Source organism: Euleptes europaea, chromosome 2 (assembly GCF_029931775.1).
Source record: "Euleptes europaea isolate rEulEur1 chromosome 2, rEulEur1.hap1, whole genome shotgun sequence".
Classification (NCBI taxonomy): Eukaryota; Metazoa; Chordata; class Lepidosauria; order Squamata; family Sphaerodactylidae; genus Euleptes; species Euleptes europaea.
The window spans coordinates 57279365-57293053 of NC_079313.1; the positions used below are offsets into that span (position 1 = coordinate 57279365).

Consider the following 13689-nt stretch of genomic DNA (forward strand, 5'->3'; position numbering starts at 1 on the left):
GGTCATTCCCAGTCTTCTCCAGACTAAGCTGAAAGCTATTGTCACCCACTGTCTGCCATCTCCTGGACCAAAGTGAAGTGTTGGGGCTCCCTGAAGGGGTTGACCATGAAAAATGGAGTGGGAATCCACTATCTTTCTATGTTCATGTACATTTTGGCTCCAACTGTCTCTGTCCCGGTGTACACAAACCATGTTACTTACCTGTTCCAACTGACTGAAAACAAACTAAAATACACACAACAATGAAGGACAGCTTTAAGTATCACCAGCTTCATTGCTCTGATTCAATGAGACTCAGTAACAATAATTTTAATTTTTTGAAAACAAATCATAGTCTACTTGATGAAACTTGAAGGAAGATACACAATGAGAGAGGAAAATTAAGACCTAGTAATTTGTATTTTCTTTTCCTGTAAATAAAAGTGTATCTGATAAGAGGCAGTAGAACAAGTAAATTTCATATGGATGATGCATAGAAAAATGGCACTTCATGACAAAAATAGGGAGGAGTGGGAACACTTGTTTTATTTTGCTATGTTCCTTCTTCTAAAGTCCTGAAGACTAAGAAACAAAAATACAATCCTGCATAGCATTTGATTGAAACACACTGTGATGGACAGCTGCATAATGATGAGTTGTCCCAGTCATGACAGAAGGTTTGAAAAGGGGAAAAAACCCCTGAGAATTCAACATTGGCTGTTAGAAACTTCCAGTTGAAAACCAACTCAGTTGCCACATGCCAGGAGTGGGGCAGCTGCAAGCCAGTCAAGGGGGGAACCAGTCTCTATCCCTCACCTCTCAATTTGCTATCGTGGTCAGTGGGTCCCCAGCCTCTGTCTCTGGCCATTGCCTCTTGAGTCATGGCTGCAGCAGAGAGGGTAGTGGCAGGACCGCCCCCATAGCATGGAGCTGGCAACTAGTGGGAGTCGGGGGGGGGGGCATGATGGCATTAAGTCACTTCCAAGGAAAACCTGGAAGTGATAACACTCTGCTCTAGGAATAGCCCGAAAGTCTATGATAAAACCCTAAAAGTGATGTAATGCCACTGTTCCAATGGCAATTTTAAATTTATCTTTCTCCTACTGGCTGACAGAGCAGCTTACGTGGGTTCCAGAGCAGCTGCCCCATTGCCCTCATAGCTAAGACAACCACTTGTGACCTCCTTGTATCCATTAAGTTTGCAACCCCTTGAAGATCAGCAACGATCCCTAGTTTACAACTGTCTATTGTGTCTTTCCAGATGTTAAGCTTGCTCTCTCTTTTATCATCTCTCTATCTTCTATCATCACAACCTACTTTTAAAAATACAGGTTACTTTAAAGGCAACAGCAAAATCTGTTGCATGGTGGAAGAAAGTAGACATGTAGTTTACAGAGCAATCCTCAGTGCAGTTATACCTTCTAAGTCCATTAAAGTCAATGGAGTGGATCCAACCACCCTGCAAGCTGTCTAGCCCAAGAAGCCTTCCACCAATGGAAGAGCTGCTTATTTTAGAGAAAAGTTCCTTTGGCTGGGGGAAGGTTTTAAACTTTGTTCAGTGGAGTGATAGAACAGGGGTTTAAAAAGTGTAACTCTGTTTAGGATTATCCCCAGGTACTCCATTAATTTACTGTGGTCCAATATGTCATCTAGTTCAGGCAGCATAACGAACACTTTATTTTAAATAACTTTCATTTTATTTTCTAACATGTGTCTTAACTACAGACGTGTGTGTGTGGGGGGGACAAAATACACTCATTCTAACAATGTTACTGCCAGATTAGCACTTGAATAAACAAGCACTTCATTCACTTCAGGCAGAAAGACAAGTTATGAAGTAAATAACTGAACTAATTTGTTTAGTCTAGTCCCATTAAGAATTCCCTTTACTACTTTCTATTTGCAGATAAACTTGCAACATAAAAACAAGAGAGAGAGATTTATACTTATTACAAATTTGGTCTCCATGTGTAGCAATATGTGCTTGGAACTGGGTCTTCCAAAAAATTCCACTTTGATTTGAAAAACCATAATCATTTTTAAATACAGGCTACTTAATGCTGAGAACCTTCCAGCGCTTCCTCAATTGGCAGCTAAAGACCACTGTTGGGCGTGGGGGGAATAAAACCATAGATTTCAAAATTGGACAACTGGCTCCTTCAGGGTGTTCAACCTCTTTGGTAGAGCAGGAAAGAGAGTTAATTATTAATAAGCTTTTAAAACAAGACTGGAACCTATTCCTTCAAGATGCCAGATGGGCTATTACCGCACTAGGGATTCCCAGCAATGTATCAAGAGTTTGAAAATTTTATAAAAAACACTGCTTTAAAAGGGTTTTTGGATACTACGGCTAAAAGATGGTTGGAAGAAGTCTTCACAGCTAAAAAGGCCAAACAAAGTGTGAACAGTATTTTTTATAACATTTCCAAAACTCTTAATACATCGCTGGGAACACCTAGTGTGGTAACAGCCATGGCAATGCTCCCTGCTCCATCTGGGAATCAAATACTTCGACGAATTTGAATTCCCATCCTATCTTTATATGCTGACAATGGCAAAATTAAAATGGTCATATACGCTTACATGCTGTAATTCACTACCCACAGTACAGATGAAGGGGCGTCTTGCTGGGATTCCTTCAGAACAATGTTTTTGTGATTAGTTCGTTAATGCATGTTTTCTTTTATTGTTCCAAACACACTTTTACCAGGGAGAAATTTCTTGCAAAGTGGTTGCCAACATATTCAGCCACTTCTGATACCCGCAAATTAATATTGTTTCTGAATGGCTTGTGTAAAACCTGTGTGGTTGAAACGGTTAAATTTTTTGCTGCTGTTTTTAATTCTTAAATGTTTTTCTAGGTATATTTCTTATAGGCTGTGAAGCCTAAATAACGTGGTTGTTGTTTTAAAGACACAGGAAAAAAGGTTCTTCTTCCTGTTCACAGCTGTTCCCTCCAGCTGTTTGTGAACTCATAGAATGTTCATGAACATTCCACAAAAGGAAAAGTCAATATGTGTTAAAAATTAGTGCAGCAGCTGCTGAAGCAAGCAGAAAGCTAGATGAGTTGTGGGGAAGTGCTAGACAATGTATACTGTAAGGGAGACTGGGAACAAACTGGTGAAAGCCAAGGTCAGAGACCAAGGTTAAAATGTTTCAAGTCCCACCCATCCTGTCAATATGGGCCTTTTCCATGTGAGTGGGGTGGGAAAGGTAACTGGAGAAACTCCTCCCCCATTTTCCACTGCTCATCTCTCAGCCTGTCACAGCTGCACGCCAGTCATAAGGGAGACCCTTGCTGTGTATCTGCCTTTTTGACATCAGTTAGCAATAGTTCCTCTTTGAACAAAGACCATCACTTTTAGTTGTACACCAAAAAGCAGGAACTTATCTAAGGAAAAAACTGATTGTTGACTCTCTCTTTTATCTTGAAACCTAATAAGCTCAAATAGAATTCAGCATATACATTCAAAGCTGGTTTTTAAGCCTAACAGATGGCTACACAACATTTAGGATCAACTGAGCTAATTTTCACAATAATTACATCCTTATTTCCTTTGGACCAATTACATTTTTAAAAAAACCCAGTGAATCAGATCTGTCTGAAAACTCTAGCAACACAAGCTTTGGAGGCCAATGCTGCATATTTCAAAACCTGGGTTGCCCATTAGGGATTCAGTAACACATGACTGCCAGATGTTTTACTGGCATCTTAACATGACCTCACTCCCTTACCTAACTTTAAAATCTCAAAGCCTACAGACAGTTATTATGCTAGGAAGTCAACAGAGGGACCTATGAGACTTAATAGCATTTAAAGGGGTATTATATATAAATGCTCAAGAAGCAGCTAGTGATCACAAGAAAGCAAAGCCCAACCATGCTTCCACCAAGGCTTTAATCCCAGAAGCTCCAAAACTCCTCATTACAGAGGACATTTCAAGTTTCCCAGGGCTCTGAAAGAAGCTTGTGATTGGACACAATGAGCTGCTATTATGGGGTAAAAGTAGAAGACCTAAGTCACATTGTTCAATTAATGTACAACGAGCACCTTTCTGTCTATATCCATGGCTATATCTTACCAAATTTCAGCAGTTCCTTAAAGCAGATATGCAACCGTTTGCAAGACTTGAATCACCAGACATAGACTTTTTTTTACTTTCGACCAGTTTTGATACAATGCTCTATAAAACTCAGGATTGTTAGATCTGAATATTGTAGATCAGGGGTCAAATTCAAAGTTTGCCCAGTCTGCTGCAATGCCTTGTTTTGGTGATCATTTGACTGAATTGGGCAACGTTGTAAACTTTAAGTCCTCTACTCTGTTACATCAAATTTGAGTTAGAGCAACTGAAAATGCTCATTTGCTGCATATTTAGTTTAAAATGCTGAAATACACTGGTTGTTACAATGATATAGGTTTTAAAACAAATAAATATCACTAGCCCTTTGATATATGCAGAAGCTAGGGAAGGCAGAAAACGAAGACAATAAAAACAGGCTGAAGCAGTGAGGGGAAAATTTGTAGTATAAGGGCCCATCCCTCCCCCAGTCAAAAACACAGATGGGAGATGGAAAACCTCCATCTTCTGACCCAGAAGGAAAACCATGCCATCTGGTTATGACAGAATAGGCCTCTGTCATATTTCACAAACGTCAAGCTGCAAGAACGGTTTCCAAAGGATTTTTAACACAATATAATCAAATTTGATAAAATAAATCAAAAGGCATACAAGAAAATCCATATACAGTGTTAGAAATATAATTACTGCTTTGCTCAGGTCAATTCAGTTTGACAGCAGATAAACACTTTAGAAGCAAAATTCATTTGATGGAAAAACAGCCCTTCTGCAAAATAAAGAAAAAGAAGGGAGGGTGGCATTAAATTAAACTTATGGGATTTTTCCCCCGCCTACAAAGAAAAGCATTCACAGGATGTTACAACTCGTTCCATGTGAATATGCTGAGAGAGGCAGAAGTGTCATCTTCCAAGCCTCCACTCATCAACTTATCTTGAAGCATGTGACTGACTTTAAGCATGACTGGAGCCCATGCCTTTAGGACTAACCATATGGTTTGAATTGGGCACCCAAATGAATCTCAAGCATTAATAAACTTTGTTTATAGTGACACTGTGATTACTCACTTAAAAGTTTCAAATGGCCTCATGACATTCAAAAGTGACTAAAATGGTTGGGGCCAATTTAAGTTCTAATTTTGCTACATCAGAAACTACTTTAAACACTAGCTAGAACATTCTCAAGTTGATAAATACAGTTCTTTCTCACCCTCTCTGGCACTTGCACAAAGTCCCATCATGGGCTTAGCTATTAATAATTGTAATCAGAAAGATAAAAAGACATGTTATCCCTCCAGCCTTCTCCCTGTAATTAAAAGCAGAAACATTTTATCTCCTCATTTGCCATTTGATGGCAAGGGGAGTGATCTTAAGGTTTGCATAAAGATCTCAGGAGGGAGAAAAAAGTTGGTCTCTGAGGACTCCCTATGAGGTGCCCTCTCAAAACTCAATCTCTCCCCCATCCCCAGCTTTTGTTCTACCACCCTCTCAAACACTGTGAAGAATCTTTGTAAAAGAACTCTGCTTGTGTGTGTTTTAGAAGCTCCAAATCCCCCTTCACCTCTGTAAGGAATGTTGGGGGGCAGGGTCCAAAGGACTTCGGTGAGAGGAACCAATTCTTTGCCTCAAGCTGCAAGCTGTAAACCATTTCCAGAAAAATTTAATATCACTTCTGGGTGTGCTTATACTGTTAGGTTATCTTGAAAAGTGCACAAGTAGTTGATCTTTAACTTAAATACTTCCATTGGGAACAGGAAAGTACTACCCAAGCCCTGGAGGTGCTAGAGACTTTGATGGCAAGGCCATCCCAGAGATGGGTGCGGAGGTACCCCAACTTGCAATACGAAGAGAGGCAATTCTTTCTTGACACAATTTTCACAAAGAGGTGCTTCTTTCGGTTCACAATGGAAATGAAAATGAAAGAGAACCAACACCCACATGGGAATAAGAATTGACACTCCAGATCCATAGAGCAGCTATGTGACAAAATGCTTCCATGTTTCTCTAGAAAGAGAATGTGGCTCTCCCAACTTGATTGCTGAGGAAATCACCGCATAAGCAGCAGCATAGCCAACTAATGAGAACGCATTGTCCAAGACACAGATTTAAAAGGGTGCCAAGTAGGCACCATCAATAAAATTTTCACAAGTAAAACTTATAACGAGATATTCCACTGAACCATGGATTCGTCAAATATAATGTGAGCAAGCATGATATTATCACATGTTACATCATCAGCTACCAGCGTCACAAAAAGTTTTGTGTTGGGTGTACCTAACACCAAAGCCCAAGGCAAAGAATATAGACATGACCATTACATATAACAAAAGTCTAGGAGCATTCCAGGTATTATTAGAGGCTGAGGTAATGGATGCACTGGCATAAAAACAGGCAAAGGGAGAGGACAGGAGTGGGTCTATGGAGACGTACGCAACCTCTTTGGTATGCAAAAAAATCCCACCTCCACAAACTTCCAAAAACCCGAAGGGGACAAAAGTGGCACATGTATTCTTCCAGCATCCAATGATAACTTCAAAACTAGAAGGTAAACATAACAGTTACTTATACATAGAATCGATTTGCAATATAGTAACAGTCTGTCATGATCTACAACAGTCTGTCATGATCTGTCATGATCTCTGCCTGTTGAAGTTACAAAGAGTCTTGCTATTTCCCTTAAAGGAATTGCTTGGACAGAATTTGCAGTCAAACCAAAATGCAGCAGTTTATTACTCATTTCTCCCTCTGATCTGTTAAATTAGGTCACTGAAATGATGAAACACAAAAAGAAACAGCCCAAAGATGTAATGAAGTTGTCTTTAATAAATCCTCCATAATTATCCAACGTGTTTCAACTCTTGATGGATCTTGTAATCTAAACAGCATTAAAGGGCACAAATTGTGAGAGCAGAAGGAAGCAAATCACTCTAAAACATGTATCTAAATTTTCTACAAAGAAAAGCTGTACAAGTTTCCCATTTTAGCAACCTGATCATACTCATAGGGTATTAGGCCCCATAAGGGCCTAGCTACATTTTAATCTTATTGATTTATTTGAATATTTATATCCCACCTTTCCTCATGGCTCAAAGAGGCTTACAAACAGTTAAAAATATAGAAAATAAATCCCCAAATAACCCTCTCCCCTTTAAAAGAGACCTGCAGTTTATATACTATTAAAAACCCTGACAAATAAAATGACCTTGCAGGGCCTCCTGAAAATTTCTAGATGGCGCCCCCATATACACATCTCTTCATGGAGCCCATTTCACAAAGTGGGAGTTACAACAGAAAAAGCACAGTCTGTAGTTCATGCTCATGTGTCTTGTGAGTTCTGCACTGGGGACTCATTATCCAGACAATATAAGGTTGCATTGGGACATGGTGCATGGAGAGAAATGGAAGGGAACCTAAGAAGGTCAAGTAAGCTCCATGTTATTTAATGGGGCTAACTCCTAGGAAAGTGCTCTCAGGACTGCAGCCTTGGGATCTTCACTCATTACAACAGCCAAGGTCACATATTTTTCTTGATCACATATATACAATCTGATACGAATGTATCAGTTTTGGGACCAACATACCATAAGTCATTGCAAACTTTTAGCTTGCTTATTTTTTCTTGGTATTTCTAAGAAACATCAAAAGCCAGTTTAAAAAGCAAAACAACCCATGTTCACACAGGAAGCAACAATTAAGGATATCTGAACTGACAACTCAGTTTAAAAAAAACCAACCCAGTCAGCTAACCAAACCCCATGATACGAAGCTGGTTTTCCAGTCATGGTCTTCAGAACACGACATCAGAACTTAGAAAATATAGTTAAGACCATTGCTTTGCCCCCAGAAACTGCTGAATCTTGAGAATTGGAGTAAAATTTTGAAGCCAAGTGCTGAGAGAACAGAAAATGAAAGCAAAGAAACAGCTACAAACTACGGCTTGCTTGCTGTATGTTTGGAATCTCTGGTTTAGGTTCTGAGCTGCAGTTTGCACACACCAGTTTGGTATGAGGTCTGAACTGAGCCTCCACCCCCTACACCATCACAGCAATAGTTCTTTTCCAGGAATGCATCTCAGCTCATCATTCTCCTTTACTAACAAAGCTCATTCCCCACCTGATTTTGTCTCCCCATCCCACTCCTCCCCAACCTCATTTTGGCAGAATCCTTGTAGACAAGAGAATTCAGGCAGAATGCAAAGTTTTAACATAATGTACTGCCTTCATAGTCCAACACTGTCATAACATTACTGACACTGCATATCTTCCTGCCAACCTGCCCCTCCACTGCAACCCCCCCCCCGCCGCCGCCACCAACTGTTGTGTCTGAACTTATGTTGATTCTGGCAGAATTCAAGCTCTTAATAGTCCCAGGAAGTTATGGCTAATTCCTACTTTTTAAAAAAAACATTCTTCAACGGTTCAGCTAAAATTCCTGTGGGCAGAAAATGTTGACTATAATAGGAAGATGTTGATTAATCTTTGTGTGGGTCTCCTCACTTATGCAAACATTTTCAACAGGATCTGAAGTGACAGAATGATATCCCTGATTGTCTCATAAGGCTTGCCTCAAATTTCACCTGACAGACCAAAAAAAATCCATAGAAAATACCTATGATTGAAGTTTGTTGGCAACAAACATGAGGATACTTCTAGCATGCCCTGCTGATTTTCTTCTTCTTTGAATACACACACGTTATAGGAAAATCTCAAGCAATATGATAATTGGGTATGTGAAGATAAGTAGATTGTACCCCTTAAATTAGGAGGTGCTCCTTCATTTAAAGAACAAATTTTCAATGAGGTATACATAAGATCTGCTGCATTAAAACCAGTCTTACAAATAAATTCACAAAAGTTGCTAACCTACAAAGAAGAAATATATTATGTTTCCTACTGATAGATGTGTATTTAAAACTTTTGGTGAATGTACGTATAAAAATCCCACTCATCTCACAGATGGGGAGGGAAACAGTTTAATTTAAGACAATAGGTTGGGAAATCCTGAGTTTTTGAAAAGTGCGTCTTGATGCAACTTCAAAGGCAGAAAGGAAAATCAAGAAAAATCATGGCCACTACTGTTTCTTGAAAGCTTTTATTGTTGATTTCCCTTCACAGGTTCTAACTGATCAAAGAGAAAACAGATTACTTTTGTTAAGTTTGGAACCAATTTGCAGAAGAAATGTTCAGGACTTCGCAGGCGAAACTCCATATTTCCCCTCTCTCCCATCTGTCCTTAATGAAAACTCAGGTCATAACTTCCAGCATGGTGTAGTGGTTAAGAGCAGTGGTTTGGAGCGGTGGAGTCTGATCTGGAGAACCGGGTTCGATTCCCCAGTCCTGCACATGAGCAATGGAGGCTAGTCTGGTGAACTGGATTTGTTTCCCCACTCCTACACATGAAGCCAGCTGGATGACCTTGGGCAAGTCACAGCTCTGTTAGAGCTCTTTCAGCCCCACCTACCTCACAGGGTGTCTGTTGTGGGGAGGGGAAGGGAAGTGATTGTAAGCTGATTTGAGTCTCCCTTAAGTGGTAGAGAAAGTCGGCATATAAAAACCAACTCTTCTTTTTTTACTTCCAAGACAACATGAAAAATAATACATGGCTTCCATTCATTAATAAAGTCGGTTTTTGACTTACCAAACAACCATAAGCAGTCTTCCACCATGACTTCATAAACTCAAAACAATATCAACTGTAACCAATGCAAGTATGCCAGAGTTCGCCCCACACTTTGCCCTCAGGTTTGGCTTTAAAGCAGTCAAAGTTAAACGAAAGGAGAAAGAAGCTCTTTCTGAACATCAAGCCCACACAGAGCCCAGGCAATTCACATATTCCAAATATCTTAATTTACTAGTTCTTATACAGGACAATACAGACATACCAGCAGACATAAAGCAGTAGGTTTCTAGAATAAGAGCGCCGGTAAATGAGTTTATTCAGCATTGAACTGAGTGTATCCAACACTTTTAAAAAAAGAAGTTTAGGGTTCACACACTTATTTCATCTCAGTGCATCCCCGGCTATATACCTCATAAACAAGGCTGTGGGTTTTGTAAAAGGTTATCAGTTAATATCCTCCTGTTTGCTCCACAATGTAGGAAAGCCTATTCTTCTCAAACAGAAGCTGTTTTAAGACAGGCTTGTTATTGCCAAGTCACCCGGTTGGGGCTATTCTGACTGAAGTTTCAATTTCTGTGCACTGATCACAAAATAATAGCCTCTTGTAGCAAATTAATAATCGAGGTCCTTCAAACAAACTGAATGACACTTTCACTAGCTTACTCACTACTACCTCAAAGTTAAGGGCTGCAGTTAAGGTTACTGAAACCTTGGTATGTATTTAATTGCTATACGAACCACATTAAACATACCAAAACTATATCAGACGTGTGTGTGTGTGTGTGTGTGTGTGTGTATAAAGTGCCGTCAAGTCGCAGCCAACTGATGGCGACCCCTTTTTGGGGTTTTCATGGCAAGAGACTAACAGAGGTGGTTTGCCAGTGCCTTCCTCTGCACAGCAACCCTGGTATTCCTTGGTGGTCTCCCATCCAAATACTAACCAGGGCTGACCCTGCTTAGCTTCTGAGATCTGACGAGATCAGGCTAGCCTGGGCCATCCAGGTCAGGGCATATCAGACATGACCCATACCATAAAACAAAAGTTTACTCCTTGCCCTGAAGTATCTAGCGTTTGCCTCTCTTCCCCTAAGAAGACAAAAGCAGCCACCACAAAAATCTACATATGAAATTAAAGCCAAGACTTCTTGTCACATTCTTTTACTACTTAATGGCATTCTTTTATCTGAACAATGTCTTACTTGAAAGATAATTCACAGTGGGTAGCCGTGTTAGTCTGTTTGCAGTAGTCAAAAAGGGCAAGAGTCCAGTAGCACCTTAAAGACTAACAAAAATATTTTCTGGTAGGGTATGAGCTTTCATGAGCCACAGCTCACTTCTTCAGATACAGCTAGAATGTGAATCCATCGGTCTTTAAGTAGAGGAACAGTATGTAAATGTGAATAGCAGGCTTGATGGGATTAGGTGTGATATGCAAAGACTCTGTGATGTCCAGGGGAGAGATGGGCTGAATAAAGACCTTGCATTCATGGCCCATTACCAATGCTGATTTCTCCACACCCATCTCTCCCCTGGACATCACAGACTCTTCTGCATATCACACCTAATCCCATCAAGCCTGCTATTCACATTTACATACTGTTCCTCTACTTAAAGACCGATGGATTCACATTCTAGCTGTATCTGAAGAAGTGAGCTGTGGCTCACGAAAGCTCATACCCTACCAGAAAATATTTTTGTTAGTCTTTAAGGTGCTACTGGACTCTTGCCCTTTTTGATTACTTGAAAGATATACAGGAAGAATGGGTTAACAACTAGAATCTTAAGACACACTGAAAGGCAGAGTTCATTCAGTCCATATAAAATTAGAATTTGCAGTCAAGGCTGACTGACTCTGCAGGAAAGAATTAAAAAAGGAAACTGACATCCAACAGCTGACACATAAATGCCAATGGCAGTGTATATCAGTGTGATTTCAAGCACCAGAGCTGACATCTAAGCCCCTTTCTGTTTACTGACTTCCATTAACAGGTGTTAAGTAAACGTGCCAGAAAACTAGCTAAATTTAACTCATTTGTCACTGCAAGTACACTTAGAATGCCATCAGAAATAACAGATGGAGTGCTGACCCCTGGTGGCTGTCATATCTCCAGCTCATAAAATGGTTAAAAATAATAATGAAATGTCACATTTCAGAAGAGCAAGAGTTTCTGTGTATACTATTTAAATATATTATGAATTGTTCATTGTGAGAACAATGGGTTAGAGAATTTCTGTGGATGGAAGTGGGAGTTTTAAAAAATTATTACTCCCCTCTCTTTCTACAGGCATTGATCTCCCCCTTCATGCTATTCCTGGGGTCCCCTGTTCTCCAAGAGCAGCATTTCAAGGGGCATAATGGGCTGTAGTGAGGCAGAGAGTGAGAAGGTCATGGTCTGTGAGCAGAAACCCTTCCATCCACAGAAATCCTCTAGGGAACCTAACCCAACATATAGAAATTGCAAACAGATTAATACCAAGAGGACTAAATACACTGGTGGGAAGCATGCCCGTTTTTCAGACTTCCAATGGCAGCTTATGGAGAAAATGTCTTCTCCTTCCAACTTTAACACTGACAAAACGAGATGTCTCAGTCAAGAGTGACAGCTGTTTTAAATTCTTTAAATTATTTTAAAATGCACTAACACTTTTGAGGAACAAATACTGAACAACAAACCCGCTTTGTGCTAGGAACAGTATTTTTCACCAGTGAACTTGTGGGGTGTACAATTGATTGGTGGCTAGCTTCCCCCAAATGCCTGACAGTCAAATTAATATGAGAGGTATTTTAGTAAACTAACCACAATGCTGCCCCCTGCTGCAAGTAAAATACTTTGGAGTTGGTTTAGCACACTATTACTACTACTATTAGTAAAACCGCAATAATAAACATTTCTGAAGTGCTTTAGAGGTTTCAGTGATTCGTGTGTATTGTCTTAGTAATTCTTCCATAAAACCGTGTAAAATATGCTAGTACTATCATCTTCATATTGCAGATTATGGGTCGGACACTACCAGCTTTCTGCTGGAAAAAGCTGATTGTTCCCCCAGCAGCCCCTGTTGGCTCTGCAAAAAGGCTGCACTGGGTACAAGGGGACCTGTGTGGACAAAAAGTCAGGAAGAGATCTGGGCAAGATTATCCGTCCTCCCTCTTGAGCCAGTGGAAAGCATGCGTAATTCAGTCAAAGGGGCTGAAGCCAAGAGATATATTTCTAATGAGCTCATGACTGAGGTGCACTTTGCAGTATGGACTTCCTGGCTCACACTCTTACCTTCCACACCATGAATCAAGAGCCAGTGTGGTGTAGTGGTTAGACTCGGACCTGGGAGCCCAAGGTTCAGTCCCCACTCTGCCTCCAAAGTTTGCTGCGTGACCTTGCGCCAATCACACTGTCTCAGCCTAAACTACCTCATAGCAGTGTCAGGAAGAGGGGAGAAACAATGTTGCAAGTTGCTTGGGACTGCCATTGGGATGAAAAGTGGGGTATAAATATCAAAATAAATAAGTAAGAACAACACCAGCTTTCATGTAAACTAGTTATTCTGAGACAGCACAGAATTCAATTCCCTTTGTATCAAGGCTTCATAATTTGTCTAAGCATAAAGGCTGAAATAATTTGCTTATGGACGTTAGAGCCATAGTTAACTACACAAGATTATCTGTATATATAAATACTAACCTACATTTTTCTGGGCATAGCTCTACACAACCTTGCTTTTTACAAATGTTACAGAATGGCACTTTGCAAGCTCTGTCTCCTGTAAGTTGCAGAATGGTAAAATCTTTTCAACATCTGTTAGATGAGGGACTTCATGGAACAAATTATTATTACTGCAGTGAAATATTAATGTCACACAGAAGTACATCCAAAGCCAGCATGATGTAGTGGTTAAGAGCAGCAGACTCTATAAACTGGAAAACCAGGTTTGATCCCCCACTCCTCCACATGCAGCCTACTGGGGGTGACCTTGGGCTACTCATAGTTCTCTTAGAACTCTCTCAGCCCCACCTACCT

The 13689-nt window shown here is 40.2% G+C and overlaps 1 protein-coding gene across 2 annotated transcripts in view; it reads right to left on the bottom strand.

The window, feature by feature from the left end:
* MIGA1 (mitoguardin 1) overlaps positions 1-13689 on the bottom strand; it is a 52081-nt gene that overhangs the window by 27460 nt on the left and 10932 nt on the right. The gene's annotated exons all lie outside the window — the stretch shown is intronic.